Here is an 18,361-nt window from a genome sequence, read left to right as displayed (position 1 = left end):
GGAATGAAACACAGAATATAGGCGGTGGCAGTATAGAAAGGAGAGGCGAGGATGTGAATTGAGACGCAGGAAGCAGGCGGTGGCAGTAAATAGAGGAGAGGACGTGACAGAATGGGATAAAAAATGCAGGCGTGGCAGTAGAGAGAAGAGAGGAGGTGACAGGGAAAGAGATGAAGTAGGCAGTGGCAACAAAAATTTAAAATGTACATTTTAACAATATTTTAAATCATATAAGTTATAAGAAATGATAGTGAAAATATACAAAATCAAATATACAAGTCAAGAAATCAACATACATTTGAATACTTTTGTGTTAGTTTACCTGTTATAGGAGAGGTGATGGGGAACAGGACAAAGAAAGCAGGCGGTGGAGGTTGAGAGAAGAGAGGAGGTGATGGGTAAAGGGATGAAGCAGAAGGTGGCAGCAAAGACAGGAGGTCTAATATTTTTGCGTCAAAGACAGGAGGTCTAATATTTTTGCGTCAGTTTATTTTTTCATGATACAACACCACAATAAAGGCACTTGATGGTCTGGCTAGAGGGGCCGATTGGAGGCCAATTTTTTTTTTTACATTTTAATATTTTTGTGATGTTGTATTATGAGAAAAAACACAAAACATCGCTAGAAAGGGGCAGTGGTGGCAGAGAGAGGAGGTGATGGGAAATGGGACACAGGAAGCAGGCGGTGGCAGTAGAGAGACGAGAGAGGGTGACGGAATGGGATAAGAAAGCAGCCAGTGGCAGGAGAGACATTAGGTTAAGGGAAATGGGATGCAGGAAACATGTGGTGGAGGCCAGGTTATTTTTTTTTATTTTAATAGTTTGTGATGTATTATTAAAAAATAAACGAACAAAAAAACATGGATAAAGAGAAGCAGGTGGAGATTGGAAAAGTGGATGAAGAAAGTAGGTGGCGGTAGCAGAAAGCGTAGAGAAAGAGATAGGGAAAAGGATGCATAAAGCAGGCCAAGGCAGCAGAGATAGTAGGTCAGGTGGAATGGGACGCAGGTAGCAGGCGCTGACAGCAGAGAAAGGATATGACGGAATGGGACACAGGAAGCAGGTGGTGGCAGCAAAGAGTAGAGGTGATGGTGAATGGGACACAGAATACAGACGGTGGCAGCTGTCTCAGTGGGTGAAGTGGAATAGGATGGCAGTGTCAAAAAAGAGAGGAGGTGATGGTAAATGGGACATAGAATAGTAGTAGTAGTAGTAGTACATTTATTTATAAGGCGCCGCAAAGTGTCCGCAGCGCCGTACATAGCAAACAAAAAAAATCGAGGTGTGGCATTCCCACTCAGTGATATATGTTTCCCAGTTTTTCGATTTAAATGGGGTTAAAACATTCACCCAGTTAAAAGAAGAATACGATCTCCCAAGATCTTACCTCTTTAGATATTTTCAATTAAGAAGCGCTCTGATAGCGCAGATTAAACAACCATTACCCAGGTTTAGCGAAACAGACGTAAAGAGGATTCTTAAATCTAATAACAATAAAGGTCTTACCTCTAAGATTTACAACTTGCTAAAAGAAGGTAAATTGGGACAGGACCTGGTCTATGTGAGGGAAAAATGGGAAGGCGATATAGGGGCTTTGACCGATTTAGAATGGTTGTCAGCTAAAACCGCAGTGGCTAGGGCCACAAATTCATTGCGTATCCAACAAACACAACTGTTTATACTACATCGGTCATATATAACCCCTAGTAGGTTGAGCAAATTTAAGGGCAATGGTTCAACTACCTGCCCTAAATGTGGAGCTATATCAGGCACATTTATTCATCTAATCTGGGAGTGTAATCTTGTAGCTGAGTACTGGGATAGTGTTAAACGGGTTATATCTAATACGGGAATTCCAAGTGAACTGTTATCGGATAGATGTTGTATATTGGGTATAGTCCCAGGAGGAATTGACAGGAAGGATAGAACTTATATTATTAATGTATTATCGATTGCAAAGGTTATTATTGGGAGAATGTGGATGTCAAATATCGCACCGGACGTGGAAGCATGGAAAGCACGTGTAAATTTTATTGTAGATCAAGAAAGACGTTTAGCACATAGAAATCAAACATTAAATAAACACCACTTAATTTGGGATCACTGGATACAATCCCCTTACTACAACAAAAGTTAAATGATAAATGATGTGCACAATAGATATTTTCCTTGTTAGTAGTGTATTATGTAAGTTTTTTTTTTTTTCTTTGACACGTTGCACTTTAAATAAGGAATTGGATTAAGTAAGAGTCACTAAAAAGTAATGTTGTACACTTGAGAAACGATTAAGGGTAACACAAATAAGATAGAGTAGTAATATCATCCATATTCTCTCATAAGGCCTAGGGATCTAGGGTTGAGCAAGTGCGAATTTAAGGTAGGGAGAGACTGGAAATAAATAGCATTGTCAAGGGTATATTGTGAGTTAGTTAAAACAGGTGCCTACTAATAAAAATGTAAATGTATGTATGTAATTGTATGTATGTAAATGTCTTCTTTCTTCTTTTTTTTATGGATGTTATAATTGCAAAACTAATAAAGAATATAAAAAAAAATAAAATAAAAAAATAAACGAACAAAAAAACATGGATAGAGAGAAGCAGGTGGAAATTGGAAAAATGGATGAAGAAAGTAGGTGGCGGTAGCAGAAAGCATAGAGAAAGAGATAGGCAAAAGGATGCATAAAGCAGGCCAAGGCAGCAGAGATAGTAGGTCAGGTGGAATGGGACGCAGGTAGCAGGCGCTGACAGCAGAGAAAGGATGTGACGGAATGGGACACAGGAAGCAGGTGGTGGCAGCAAAGAGTAGAGGTGATGGTGAATGGGACACAGAATACAGACGGTGGCAGCAGAGACAGTGGGTGAAGTGGAATAAGATGCAGGAAGCAGGCAGTGGAAGTACAGAGAGAAGAGGAGGTGATGGAATGGGATGAAAAAGCAGGCGGTGGCAGCAAAGACAGTAAGTGACGGGGAATGGGACGCAGGAAGGAGGCAGTGTCAGGAAAGAGAGGAGGTGATATCAAATATTTCGGTGCCGGATGGGGTCCCGACAGTCGGGATCCCGACAGGCATTCACCCGACGTTGAGATCTCGACTGTCAAAACCCAGACAGCCGGGGTCCACAACCCGCATAGAGGGAGAATAGAATAGGTGGCTCGCGTAGCGAGCCCGCAAGGGGCTTTATTGCGCTCGCCATGCTGTCTGGGTCCGGCCAGTCGGGATCCCGTCGTCGGGATCCCGACTGTCGGACCCCTATACCACACCCGAATATTTTTGTGTCAGTATATTTTTTCATGATACAACAACACAATAAAGGCGTGTGATGGTCTGGCTAGAGGGGGAACGGTTGGAGGCCAGGTTTTTTTTTTACATTTTAATATTTTTGTGATGTTATATTATGAAAAAATAAACTAACACAAAACATGGCAAGAAAGGGGTAGTGGTGGCAGAGAGAGGAGGTGATGGGAAACTGAATGTAGAAAGTAAGTGGCAGCAACAGAAAGCGTAGAGCAGGCTTGTCCAACCCGCGGCCCGCGGGCCGCATGCGGCCCAGGTCGGGTAGTAATGCGGCCCAGTGCATTTTATAGAAGTTCTAAATATAAATTATAGGGCAACTCCGCCCGCAGCAGCGTCTCCGTGCTGGCCGCGGCACTGTGCCCAAAGTAAAGATGGCCGCGGCCAGCATCGAGTTCTCCCAAACCTAAAATGGCCGCGGGAGCGCTGGTGTGCATGCGCAGGCGCACTCAGCTGCTCCCGCGGTCCGAAGGACGTCTGTGCTGGCGCTTCCCCCACGTGATTCATCCCAGCAGCGCGCAGGGCTGGATGATGATCTGATGGGTGGCGGCGGCAGGAGCAGGCAGCCAGGCCAGCGGTGACTTCTCATACCCCCACTACCATCAGCTGTGGTGAGTAATCACTACAGGGGGCATTATGAATATAAGTGGCATTACCAGGGGGCATTATGAATATAAGTGTGAATATGCCCCACACACATTGATGATTATTAATTAATGAGCATAAAGGTGTGGGGCATATGTTTAATGGGCATCATTTGTGTGGCATATGTTTAATGAGCATCAATGTGTGGGGCATATGTATAAAGGAGCTTCACGCTGTGGGGCATTTGTATAATGGAGCTTCACATTGTGGGGCATATGTATAATGGAGCATCACGGTGTGGCATATGTATAATGGAGCATCACGGTGTGGCATATGTATAATGGAGCATCACGGTGTGGGACATATAGATAATGGTGCATGACAGTGTGTGTGGTATTTGTATAATGGAGCTTAATGTGGGGCATATGTGTCGCCTGGCACTGTGGGGGCATGTGTGTCACATGGCACTGTGGGGGCATATGTGTCACATGGCACTGTGGGGGCATATGTGTCATATGGCACTGTGGGGGCATATGTGTCACCTGGCACTGTGGGGGCATATGTGTTATATGGCACTGTGGGGGCATATGTGTTATCTGGCACTGTGGGGGCATATGTGTTATATGGCACTGTGGGGGCATATGTGTCACCTGGCACTGTGGGGGCATATGTGTCACCTGGCACTGTGGGGGCATATGTGTTATATGGCACTGTGGGGGCATATGTGTTATCTGGCACCCTGTGTCAGAATGTGAATTTTTACTCATTCCCTGTGTCAGAATGTGTATTTCAGCTTATTTTCTGTGTCACAATGTGAATTTTGGCTTATTCTCTGTGTCAGAATGTGAATTTGTACTCATTCCCTGTGTCACATTGTGAATTTTGGCTTATTATCTGTGTCAGAATGTGAATTTTGTCTTATTCTCTGTGTCAGAATGTGAATTTCGGCTTATTCTCTGTGTCAGAATGTGAGAAACAATGTCAAACATCTCACTAACTTCATTTCCAATTAAGTTTAATATGTTAACTATGTTGTCTATGTTTTTTTTGGATGATCAGGTATCGTTACTGTTATTTTATTTTATGTGCGGCCCAAACCAAATTTTCATCTTCTAATGTGGCCCAGGGAAGGTGAAAGGTTGGACACCCCTGGCGTAGAGGAAGAGATAGGGAATGGGATGCAGAAAGCAGGCAATGGCACCATAGAGGAGAGTAGGGGAATGGGATGCAGAAAGCAGGTGGTGGCGGTAGAGAGAGGATACATGTCAGGGAATGAAATGCAGAAAGCAGTTGGTGGCGGCAGAGCGAGGATAGGTGTTAGTGAATAGTGAATGCAGAAAGTAGACGTGGTGGCATAAAGGAGAGGAGGAGAATGGGATGCAGAAAACAGGTGGTAGCAGCAGAGAAAGGAGGTGAAGAGGAATGGGAGGCAGAAAGCAGGCAGTAATAGCAGAGAGAGGAGGAGAGGAGAAATGGGATTCAGAAATGAAGGCGGTGGTGGCAGAAAGAGGAGAATGGGAGGTTGGCGGCTGTTTCTATTTTGTTTACAATTTACATTTTTTTTATTGTTTTTGATACGACAACAACAACAACACAAAGAAAGGTATGTGATGGTCTGCCTAGAAGTGGCAGTGGAAGACTGTTTTTTTACATTTTAATATTTGTTTTTTCATGATACAACAATACAATAAAGGCGTGTGATGGACCGGCTGGAGGTCAGGTTTTTTTTTATGTACAGTTTAATATTTTTGTGATGTTGTATAATGAAAAAATAAACTAGCACAAAATATTACAAGAAAGGGGCAGTGGTGGCAGAGAGAGGTGATGGGAAACTGGATGCAGAAAGTAGGCGACGGCAGCAGAAAGTGTAGAGGAAGAGATAGGGATTAGGATTTAGAAAGCAGTTGGTGGTGGCAGAAAGAGGATACAATACGTGACAGGGAATGAGATGGAGAAAGCAGGCAGTAGCGGCATAGAGGAGAGAAGGTGAATGGGACGCAGAAAGCAGGTGGTAGTAGCAGAGAGAGGAACTGACTGGTAATGGGATGCATAAGGCAGGTGGTGGTAGTAGAGAGAGGAGGTGACAGTAAATGGGACATAGAAAGCAGGCGGTAGCACTATAGAGAAGAGGAAGCAATGGGGAATGGAATGCAGAAAGCAGGTGGTGAAAGCAGAGAGAGGAACTGACTGGTAATGGGATGCGTAAGGCAGGTGGTGGTAGCAGAGAGAGGAGGTGACAGTAAATGGGACATAGAAAGCAGGCGGTAGCAGTATAGAGAAGAGGAAGCACTGGGGAATGGAATGCAGAAAGCAGGTGGTGAAAGCAGAGAGAGGAGAGGAAGTGTTAGGGAATGGAATGCAGAAAGCAGGTTGTGCCAGCAGCAGAGAGAGGAAAGGAAGTGTTAGGGTACCGAATGCAGAAAACAGGTGGAGGCAGCAGAGAGAGGAGAGGAAGTGTTAGGGAATGGAATTCAGAAAGCAGGTGGTGTCAGCAGAGAGAGGAGAGGAAGTGTTAAGGAATGGAATGCAGAAAACAGGTGGTGTCAGCAGAGAGAGGAGAGGAAGTGTTAGGGAATGGAATGCAGAAAGCAGGTGGTGTCAGCAGAGAGAAGAAAGGAAGTGTTAGGGTCCCGAATGCAGAAAGCAGGTGGTGCCGGCAGAGAGAGGAGAGGAGGGTGAGGGAATGGAATGCAGAAAGCAGGTGGTGGCAACAGAGAGATGAGAGGAAGTGTTAGGGTACAGAATGCAGAAAGCAGGTGATGTCATCAGAGAGAGGAGAGGAAGTGTTAGGGAATGGGATGCAGAAAGCAGGTGATGGCAACAGAGAGATGAGAGGAAGTGTTAGGGTACAGAATGCAGAAAGCAGGTGGTGGCAGCAGAGAGAGGAGAGGAAGTGTTAGGGAATGGGATGCAGAAAGCAGGTGGTGGCAACAGAGAGAGGAGATGAAGTGTTAGGGAATGGAATGCAGAAAGCAGGTGGTGTCAGCAGAGAGAAGAAAGAAAGTGTTAGGGTCCCGAATGCAGAAAGCAGGTGGTGTCAGCAGAGAGAGGAGAGGAAGTGTTAGGGAATGGAATGCAGAAAACAGGTGGAGGCAGCAGAGAGAGGAGAGGAAGTGTTAGGGAATGGAATGCAGAAAGCAGGTGGTGTCAGCAGAGAGAAGAAAGGAAGTGTTAGGGTCCCGAATGCAGAAAGCAGGTTGTGTCAGCAGAGAAAGGAGAGGAAGTGTTAGGGAATGGAATGCAGAAAGCAGGTGGTGGCATCAGAGAGAGGAGAGGAAGTGTTAGGGAATGGGATGCAGAAAGCAGGTGGTGGCAACAGAGAGATGAGAGGAAGTGTTATGGTACAGAATGCAGAAAGCGGGTCATGTCAGCAGAGAGAAGAAAGGAAGTGTTAGGGTCCCGAATGCAGAAAGCAGGTGGTGCCAGCAGAGAGAGGAGAGGAAGTGTTAGGGAATGGGATGCAGAAAGCAGGTGATGGCAACAGAGAGATGAGAGGAAGTGTTAGGGTACAGAATGCAGAAAGCAGGTGGTGGCAGCAGAGAGAGGAGAGGAAGTGTTAGGGAATGGAATGCAGAAAACAGGTGGAGGCAGCAGAGAGAGGAGAGGAAGTGTTAGGGAATGGAATGCAGAAAGCAGGTGGTGTCAGCAGAGAGAGGAGAGGAAGTGTTAGGGAATGGAATGCAGAAAGCAGGTGGTGTCAGCAGAGAGAAGAAAGGAAGTGTTAGGGTCCCGAATGCAGAAAGCAGGTGGTGTCAGCAGAGAGAGGAGAGGAAGTGTTAGGGAATGGAATGCAGAAAGCAGGTGGTGGCATCAGAGAGAGGAGAGGAAGTGTTAGGGTACAGAATGCAGAAAGCAAGTGGTGGCAGCAGAGAGAGGAGAGGAAGTGTTAGGGAATGGGATGCAGAAAGCAGGTGGTGGCAACAGAGTGAGGAGAGGAAGTGTTAGGGTACAGAATGCAGAAAGCGGGTCGTGTCAGCAGAGAGAAGAAAGGAAGTGTTAGAGTCCCGAATGCAGAAAGCAGGTGGTGGCATCAGAGAGAGGAGAGGAAGTGTTAGGGAATGGGATGCAAAAAAGCAGGTGATGGCAACAGAGAGATGAGAGGAAGTGTTAGGGTACAGAATGCAGAAAGCAAGTGGTGGCAGCAGAGAGAGGAGAGGAAGTGTTAGGGAATGGGATGCAGAAAGCAGGTGGTGGCAACAGAGTGAGGAGAGGAAGTGTTAGGGTACAGAATGCAGAAAGCGGGTGGTGTCAGCAGAGAGAGGAGAGGAAGTGTTAGGGAATGGAATGCAGAAAGCAGGCAGTGTTGGCACAGAGAGGAGGTGACGGAATGGTATGAAAAAAGCATGTGCTGGCAGTAGAAAGAAGAGAGAAAGTGACGGGGGAAAGGGTTGAAGCAGGCGGTGGTAGTAAAGTGAGAAGGTGATGGGGAAAGTATAAAGCCCCACTGTCACGGCCGCGGTTAGGACGCGCCGCTCACCTGTTCATCTCCGGCGGCGGGGCCTGCGGGCCATCCGTCTGGGTGCAGGACGGGGAGCGCGGCGTCTAGGTCTTCCGGCCGCGACCATCCTCCTGGGGCCTGCGGCATGCGCATCCAGCATGAGAGCTAGACAAGGTTGTCTGTCTCCAGTTTGGGCGCCGCCATGTTGTTGTAGCCAGCCAATGGTTCAGAGCTCCAGTTCAACTCCTCCAATCAGGATCTGCCCTGGGGGATAAAGCAGAGCCCTCTGGGGCATACAGGCGCCAGTGCTTTGTTGTCAATCCCTGTGGAGGAAGCTTCAGCCTGAGCTCCTGTCCTTGCCCTGTGATATCCCTGATCCCTGTCTTCGTTACCTGCAGTCCAACACCTGATATCTGGATACCTGCATTTGCATTCTGCTCCCAGCCCTTACAGCGTCACACCTGTTCCCTGGACTTTGCAATTGCACTCTGCCTACGGCCCTTTCAGGTTTGCTACAGTCTCTCAAGCCTCTGCACATGTTGCAGTCCTGCGTGTCTGTTGACACATCTTCACTCCTGCTGTCGACCAGCTGCACCTGTTACCAGCCCTGCGTGTCTGTTGACACATCTCCACTCCTGCTGTCGACCAGCTGTACCTGTTGCCAGCCCTGCGTGTCTGTTGACACATCTCCACTCCTGCTGTCGACCAGCTGCACCTATTGCCAGCCCTGCGTGTCTGTTGACACATCTCCACTCCTGCTGTCGACCAGCTGCACCTGTTGCCAACCCTGCGTGTCTGTTGACACATCTCCACTCCTGCTGTCGACCAGCTGCACCTGTTGCCAGCCCTGCGTGTCTGTTGACACATCTTCACTCCTGCTGTCGACCAGCTGCACCTGTTACCAGCCCTGCGTGTCTGTTGACACATCTTCACTCCTGCTGTCGACCAGTTGCACCTGCTGCCAGCTCTGCGTGTCTGTTGACACATCTTCACTCCTGCTGTCGACCAGTTGCACCTGCTGCCAGCTCTGCGTGTCTGTTGACACATCTCCACTCCTGCTGTCGACCAGCGGCACCTGTTACCAGCCCTGCGTGTCTGTTGACACATCTTCACTCCTGCTGTCGACCAGCTGCACCTGTTACCAGCCCTGCGTGTCTGTTGACACATCTTCACTCCTGCTGTCGACCAGCTGCACCTGTTACCAGCCCTGCGTGTCTGTGGACACATCTTCACTCCTGCTGTCGACCAGCTGTACCTGTTACCAGCCCTGCGTGTCTGTTGACACATCTTCACTCCTGCTGTCGACCCGCTGTACCTGTCGTCAGTCCTGCGTGTCTGTTGACACACCATCACGTCTGCCTGTGGTCCAGTCGCACCTACTGCCAGTCTTCCGTGCCTGCGGACGCCTCACCATTCTGCTGTCTGCCTCCGCACCTACTGCCAGTCTTCCGTGCCTGCTGACGCCTCACCATCCTGCTGTATGCATCCGCATCTACTGCCAGCCTCCGTGCCCGCTGACGCTTCTCCATCCTGCTGTCTGCATCTGCACCTGCTGTCAGTCCTTCAGCTCGCTGACGCGGCTTCACCCTGCTGTCGGCATCTGCGTCTACTACCAGTCATCGGAGGTCGCTGACTTCCGTCTCCTACTGCCCATTGTCGTCTGCTCCCACAGTCAGTCATTGTTTTCCCCAGTAAGCTAACAGAGACTCTGGGATCAATCCCATCATTCTGGACTTTCAGTTGTTACCCAGGTATTCCACTGGGTTTTCCAGCCTGCAGTATCATTTATGGTTTTGCCTTCTTATGTTGGTGCTACAATAAAGAGTTATATTAAACCTGCTGTTCTCCAGCCTCCTTCAAGCCGTAAACACCCAACCTCCAGGCCTCAGACAGATCCACAAGGTACCCCTAGCGTGACACCCACACACACAATCAATATTGCCTAATGTGTCTACTCCATATTGTTAATGATGCTCACTCCCTTTCATTGTTTAACGAAGACGGGGGAGTCCTCAATATTGACGGTCATGCTGCAGCTGTAGCATGACCGTATCTCTATCCCCCTCCCGCATCGGAAAGTGTGCACAGGTTGCCGGAGTCGGCATCCCCGCCGCTGCCGATATCGCCGTAATTGGGGACTCATTAAGTGTGTATGGGGCTTTACTTTCCTCCAACCATCCAACTGACCAACTACCCAACTTGTCTGTTATCTAAAATGCTGCTCCACATACGTAACCGACTTTATCATCAGACCAGCCAAATTCTCTCCGACTTGTGATGCCACAGAAGTAGTGTCTGAATACGTCTGCAATGCTGCAATTTAAGTAAATAAATATTGCAATAAATAAACAAACAAACAAACAAACCGTTTTGCATGTGTATTTATTTCACTAAGTTCCAGAATGCCCTGGTATCTGTAAATTAGTATCTCCTACAGTGATTAAAAACTTGAAACCTTTATAAAAAGGTTGTAATGTATAGAAAAAAAAATTGGTAGTGCCAACGCTCAGTATACAAAATAATGAGTGATGCATTCCCTAGAAGTCAGTATTTGTGCGCATGCCCTGCATACCTCCCAACTGTCCCTATTACAGCGGAACAGTCCTGCTATTTGAAGACTGTGCCGCTATCTTTCCCGCTAGTGGCAATGTACCCTTGGTGGGGAGAGGGGGAGGGGCAGTTGTAGGGAGCCGGAGATTACCGCTGCTCAACTCTGTATGGCACTGCATCTCTAAGGGAGGGAGCAAACCCGGAGCTGCCCAGCTTCCAGGGGAATGCTGGCATGGTCCCGAAAATGAAAAAAAAAAAAAGGCTGCGATGATAGGCCACGCCCAATTGCTCCTTAGCCCCATCCCTTTTCTGGACCGGCCGAGACAGGTCCCGATTTATAAATACCTAAATAGATGTTTGCATGCATGTGGCGGTACTGCCAGATCCAATGTGCAGAAACTAGGGTTCTATGTCCTCTGCATACTGCAGCATGGAAAGCTAGGATTATAGAAGTCTCTGGCTTTCCCGCTACCCAGGAATCTGACCCTGGTCCCCACCATGGGGGGGACTCGGGGTGCCTTTGGTGTGAACAGTGCAACCTGGGTCACGCTAAAAGGACAAGAGAGCAGAATGACCTCATCTACAAGTACCGGCAGATCAGGTAGGCTACACACGGGTGCGGTCTGAAAGGGTTCTACCTGGTAATATTGCGGGTCCAGCCGGCAGTGTGAACAGGGAATCAGTTGCTGAGACAGGGCATGTAACCATGTACAATAATTAGTGTGAAAGGGGTATTATGAGAAAAGAGGATCGGGTTCTGCTGCTTCTCATTAAGGACCTCGGCTATCAGGCTGGACCCTGAACATTTATAAAGGAATAGCTACCCCTTGACTGATACAGCAGAGCAGACTGGGAACCCCCTGGACTGATACAGCGGAGCAGACTGGGCACCCGCTGACTGATACAGCAGACCATATAATCTTCACTACACTATATACCCCTATACTATGCACTGCATCCCTACACTATATACCCCCTATACTCCGCACTACAACAATTCTCTATATACCGCTATACTCCACACTACGCTATATATACCCTATACTCCGCACTACATCACTACACTATATAGCCCCTATACTCCATACTGCATCACTACACTAAATAGCCCTATACTCCACACTATATACCCCCATATTCCTCAGAACGGATTCAGTATTGAATCCCGGCGGTCGGGATCCCGGCGTTCAGAATCCCAACGCCGGAATCCCGACAGCCGAAATGTCGACAAGGGGGGGACGTGGATCGCCCCCCCTTGTGGGCTCGCTGCGCTCGCCACGCAGCGGGCCTGGTGCCTCGCTACGCTCGGCACACTAATTTATTCTCCCTCCAGGGGTGTCGTGGACACCCCAAGAGGGAGAATGTGTCGGCATTTCGGCGGTCGGGATTCCGGCGTCGGGATTCTGAACGCCGGGATCCCGACCGTCGGGATTTTAACTGCATCCCCCTCAGAACATCCCTACACTATATACCCCTATACTCTGCAGTACATCATTACACTACACCAGGGGCGGATTGGGAATTAAAAGCAGCCCGGGGAAATATGTTGAAGCAGCCCCAGGGAGACGGCAACCGCGCAAATGTTGGGGGCGTGGCCTATTGATATGGGGTGTGGTCTATTTCAACAAGGCCACGCCCCATTTTAGCAGCTGTGGGGGCATGGCTAGTGGCTCTCTGAACTGCTGGCTATGTCCCCAGCCCCACAGGCTGCAGAATAGGCGCATGTGAGGGGGAACGCAGGGTGGCGTAGGGTGACAGAGGGGAGACGCAGCATGGCATAGGATGTGGGGTGGCGGAGGATTCAGGTAGGGAGGGGGGGGGGAAGGCAGAGTGGGAGGTGGTATGCGGTAAAAAAATATGTATTAAGAAAAAAAAGATAATAATGACACCAATAACGACATAATAAGGACACAACAGGCTGCTCCCCCTGTATAATAACAGGACACCACAGGCTGCTCCCCCTGTATAATAACAGGACACCACAGACTGCTCCCCTGTATAATAACAGGACACCACAGACTGCTCCCCGGTATAATAACAGGACACCGTAGACTGCTCCCCTGTATAATAACAGGACACCGCAGGCTGCTCCCCAGTATATCAGGACACCCCAGGCTGCCCCCCAGTATTAAAATAAACGAATAGGACACCACAGGCTGCTCCCTCTGTATAATTATACCAGGACACCACAAGCTGCTCCCCCTGTATAACTATACGTTACACCACAGGCTGCTCCCCCCGCACAATAACAAGAACCCCCTATATTAAAAGAAGAGGATACCACAGGCTGCTCTCCCTGTATAACTATACCAGGACACCACAGGCTGCTCCGCCTGTATAATTATACCAAGACTGTCCTGGTGTAATTATACAAGGGGAGCAGCCTGTGGTGTCCTGGCAGGACACCACAGGCTGCTTCCCCTGTATAATTATACCTTACACTACAGGCAGCTCCCCCTGTATAATTATACCAAGGCTGTCCTGGTGTAATTATACAGGGGAGCAGCCTGTGGTGTCCTGGCAGGACACCACAGGCTGCTCCCCCTGTATAATTATACCTTACACCACAGGCAGCTCCCCCTGTATAATTATACCAAGACTGTCCTGGTGTAATTATACAGGGGGAGCAGCCTGTGGAGTCCTGGCAGGACACCACAGGCTGCTCCCCCTGTATAATTATACCAGGACACCACAGGCAGCTCCCCCTGTATAATTATACCAAGACTGTCCTGGTGTAATTATACAAGGGGAGCAGCCTGTGGTGTCCTGACAGGACACCACAGGATGCTCCCCCTGTATAATTATACCAGGACACCACAGGCAGCTCCCCCGCCCCCATTATAACACCCAATACATAGTACTGTTGTTACTTGCTTTTAGGCCCGGGTCCGGCTCCCGTCTCGCTGTGCCCTGCCTTGGTTTCCCACGCTGCGGCTCCGTCCTCTGAGTAGCTGTTGTCTCCACCGCAGCCCGCCCCTTCCCCCCTAGACGCACGAGTGGTTGGCCAGGAATCATTTAAGACAGGAATGTTTAAGTAACAGGCGGCCGACCCGGGACATGTGATCATGTCCTCATGCAGGAGGCCGGCGGCCATGTTCCAGTATTAAAATAAACGAATAGGACACCACAGGCTGCTCCCTCTGTATAATTATAGCAGGACACCACAAGCTGCTCCCCCTGTATAACTATACGTTACACCACAGGCTGCTCCCCCCGCACAAAAACAAGAACCCCCTATATTAAAAGAAGAGGATACCACAGGCTGCTCTCCCTGTATAACTATACCAGGACACCACAGGCTGCTCCGCCTGTATAATTATACCAAGACTGTCCTGGTGTAATTATACAAGGGGAGCAGCCTGTGGTGTCCTGGCAGGACACCACAGGATGCTCCCCCTGTATAATTATACCAGGACACCACAGGCAGCTCCCCCGCCCCCATTATAACACCCAATACATAGTACTGTTGTTACTTGCTTTTAGGCCCGGGTCCGGCTCCCGTCTCGCTGTGCCCTGCCTTGGTTTCCCACGCTGCGGCTCCGTCCTCTGAGTAGCTGTTGTCTCCACCGCAGCCCGCCCCTTCCCCCCTAGACGCACGAGTGGTTGGCCAGGAATCATTCAAGACAGGAATGTTTAAGTAACAGGCGGCCGACCCGGGACATGTGATCATGTCCTCATGCAGGAGGCCGGCGGCCATGTTCCTGTAGCCGTGGCACGGCCTACAGGAGGTCACAATGTAAAATACAAGGCGGCCCGTAAAAGTAGTACCTTTTAGAGCGTCCCGGGGGGCACATGGCACCCTGCCCCCTGGCCCAGCCCGCCCCTGGAACTGGGGCAAATGCAGAATTATGTTGGGAGTGGTAGGGGGGGAGGGGGGGTGGTGACTGTACATCATGTATTGCATGTACTGTACATCATTACACACACACTTTTGTACACAGACATACTGTACATACATGCTGTACATACATACATGGCATACTTACAAAAACATCACATATACACACACTACAGACACAAACAGTGCATATATACACACTTCAAACACACACACACTAGCATAGAAAACATAACGCAACATATACATCTAAGCATACAGTACATACACTCAAAAACACACATAGCATATACACACATTACTTACATATATCATATACATACATACATACAGCATATACACATGGCATGCATAGACACAGCATATACACACTGACACACACAAAGCATAACATAGCACACATATACAGCATGTACACAGACACACACATAATGTACACACTGACACATATAGCATACAGACACACACACACACACACACACACACACACACACACACACACACACACACACACACTCCCCTCTCATGCAAATATCAGGAGAGCAAATGCCAGTATAAAAAATCATTAGGCATTTAACACTCACCCCTTCCCTGCTTGCTTCAGGCTCTGAGGAAACTTCCTGCATCCCCCGGCCACATGGAGTACAGCCTGAGAGGAGCTGAGCTGCACGCTGCCTCCGCAGCTAGCTCCCCCTGCTGTCAGCCATGAGAACAGCGGCACTAGGAGGAAGCAGAAGCCGAATCTGTCAGCTCTGTGAATCGGGCTGAAAGCACCACGGGAGGTGCTGCGTGCGGCCGCACATGCGCACCAGCCCTCCCGCGGCCATTTTAACTATGGTCACAGCCGAGGCCGGCCGCAGCCATCTTTGATTAGAGCATTTTGCTGCGGCCGGTAACCGCGGAGATGTCGGTTCGGCGGTCCGCAGCCCAGCCTGGGAGGGTGGGCGGCCGCTATTAATTAAAAATGTGCCGGCCCACCGGGAAGCGGCCCGGTTTCCCGGTGGGCCAATCCGCCCCTGCACTACACTATATACCCCTAAACTCTGCAGTACATCACTACACTATATACCCTATACTGTGGATTCAATCACTACACTATATACCTCCTATACTGAAAGCCCCCCCCCCCCCTCGCTGTAAGCGGCATGAAGAATGAAGACTACGCAAGTCTCCGAGCACGCATCGTTGGAAATTTGCAACAGCGAACCAATCAGAATGAGATCCTATATACCTACTATACTCTACACATCACTACAATATATTCCCCCTATACTCCACACTACATCAGTACACTATATATCAGGGTTGCCGACTTTGTTACTCTCCTCTCCGGGAGAAGCCCGGAGAGGAGAGTTTCTGTAGCCACTCAGGGGGCGGGGCTTAAGGGTGACATCACTAAGCCCCGCCCCTATGCTGGTAAACCAGCGGATTAAGGTATCTCCGTGGAGGGGGCGGGGCTAAATCGCATCATTTAGCCCCGCCCCCTCCTCGAAAACCCGAGGATTGCGGCATTTTAATGCCGCGATCCGGGGGTTAGCGGGGGTCCCCCCTGAATCCGGGAGGGTTGCCCACCCTTCCGGGGTGCCGGGAGGGGGTCCCGATTTTCGGGAGACTCCCGGAAATTCCGGGAGGGTCGGCAACCCTGCTATATATACCCCTATACTCCACGCTACATCACTACACTATATACCCACTGTACTCCATACTACATCACTAAATTATATACCCCTATACTCCTTACTACATTATTACACTATATACCCCCTATACTCCACACTACATCACTACACTATAAAACCCCCTATACTCCACACTACATCACTACACTATATACCCCCTATACTCCACACTACATCACTACTGTATATACCCACTGTACTACGTACTACATCACTAAATTATATACCCCTATACTCCTTACTACATTATTACACTATATACCCCTATACTCCGCACTACATCGGTATACTATATACTCGCTATAGTCCGCACTACATCACTACACTATATACCCCCTATACTCCACACTACATCACTACACTATACAGTATACCCCTATACTCCACACTACATCACTACACTATATACCCCCTATACTCTGCACTACATCACTACACTATGGCCTTTATTCTGGTCCACTCGCAAAGGCAAATTCCTTCCCAAATGGAAAAAAACATGAGCACTGCAGGTGGGGCAGATGTAACATGTGCAGAGAGAATTAGATTTGTTGGAGTTATTTTGTTTCTGTGCACGGAAAGTACTGACTGCTTTATTTTTACACTGCAATATACTGTAGGTCTCACTTTTGAAGTAAAATCCCTCCCCAATTGAATTCTATCTGCACGTTATATCTGCCACCCCTGCAGTGCACATGGTTTTTGTCCATTTAAGAAGGAGCTGTAAGTGAACCAAAATAAGGGCCTAAATACCCCTATACTGCACACTACATCACTACACTATATACACCTATACTCTGCACTAGATCACTACACTATATACCCCTATACTCCGCACTACATCACTACACTATATACCCCCCTATACTCCGCACTACATCACTACACTATATACCCCCTATACTCCACACTACATAACTACACTATATACCCCTTATACTCCGCAGTACATCACTACACTATATACCCCTATACTACATCACTATACTATATATCCCCTACACTCTGCACTACATACCCCCCTGAACTCCGAACTGCATCACTACACTATATACCCCCTATACTCAGCACTATATCACTACACTATATACCCCTGTACTCCGCACTACATCACTGCACTATATATATATATCCCTTATACTCCGCACAACATCACTACACTATGGGGGTTATTCTGTTTGGTCCGGTGAAACGTGCGTACGGTCCATCACACCGTGCGTTTTCCGTACGCTCACAGTGAGCGTAAGGCCGCCCACAGAACAGCCGCACACGAACGGTCACAGACACCGACAATGGGGAGTGGCGTTCACTTGAGCGTACGCCACCGTGCATGGACAGATCTCCCTCTTAGTCACCGATACCTGTCGTACATCAGAGCGTACGCCACAGTGCACGGACGGATATCGTCTGTTTTCCCACCGACACCTTCCGTATATCTGAGCATACGCCACATGCAAACATGTTCTACTATTGTTCAAAATAAGACTTTAGAGTGTGATAGGCAGATGTTGGGATCCTTTGTTAGTGATATGTGATTGCAATAATGTGCTTGGTGGCATCTTACATACAGAGGGTGCTACATAAAGTTTATAGCAGATATGAAAGTGCATAATGTACAGATGGGGCAGGTCCCATCTTGGCAGGGGAAGGCGATGCCAGCCGCCATCCCCTGCCAGCGCCATATCGATTGCGAGAAGGGGACGCGTGCTCACGAGAGGCGCGAGCGTCCCCTTCCGACGGCTCTTCCAGCTGCTCCCCCGGGTCCCCGCCGGCTTGTCGACGGTAACCCGTCCAGGGGGCCGACTCCTGTGAATTGAGTGTCCTGCTTTTTAAAGTATAAAAAAAGGGATTTTTGTAAGAATCCCTTTCTCTGATATGGTCCTGGTGACACAGCTCAACATTGGGATGTAGGAGGGTCCGTAGGAGCCAGGCACCTATCCTAAAGCTTTTGGAGGGTAGGCTCCTCCCCTTCTGCATCCCA

The sequence above is a fragment of the Crinia signifera genome, chromosome 1 (assembly GCF_055691185.1).
Source record: "Crinia signifera chromosome 1, ASM5569118v1, whole genome shotgun sequence".
NCBI lineage: Eukaryota > Metazoa > Chordata > Amphibia > Anura > Myobatrachidae > Crinia > Crinia signifera.
Note: the sequence above shows the minus strand (reverse complement) of the source record.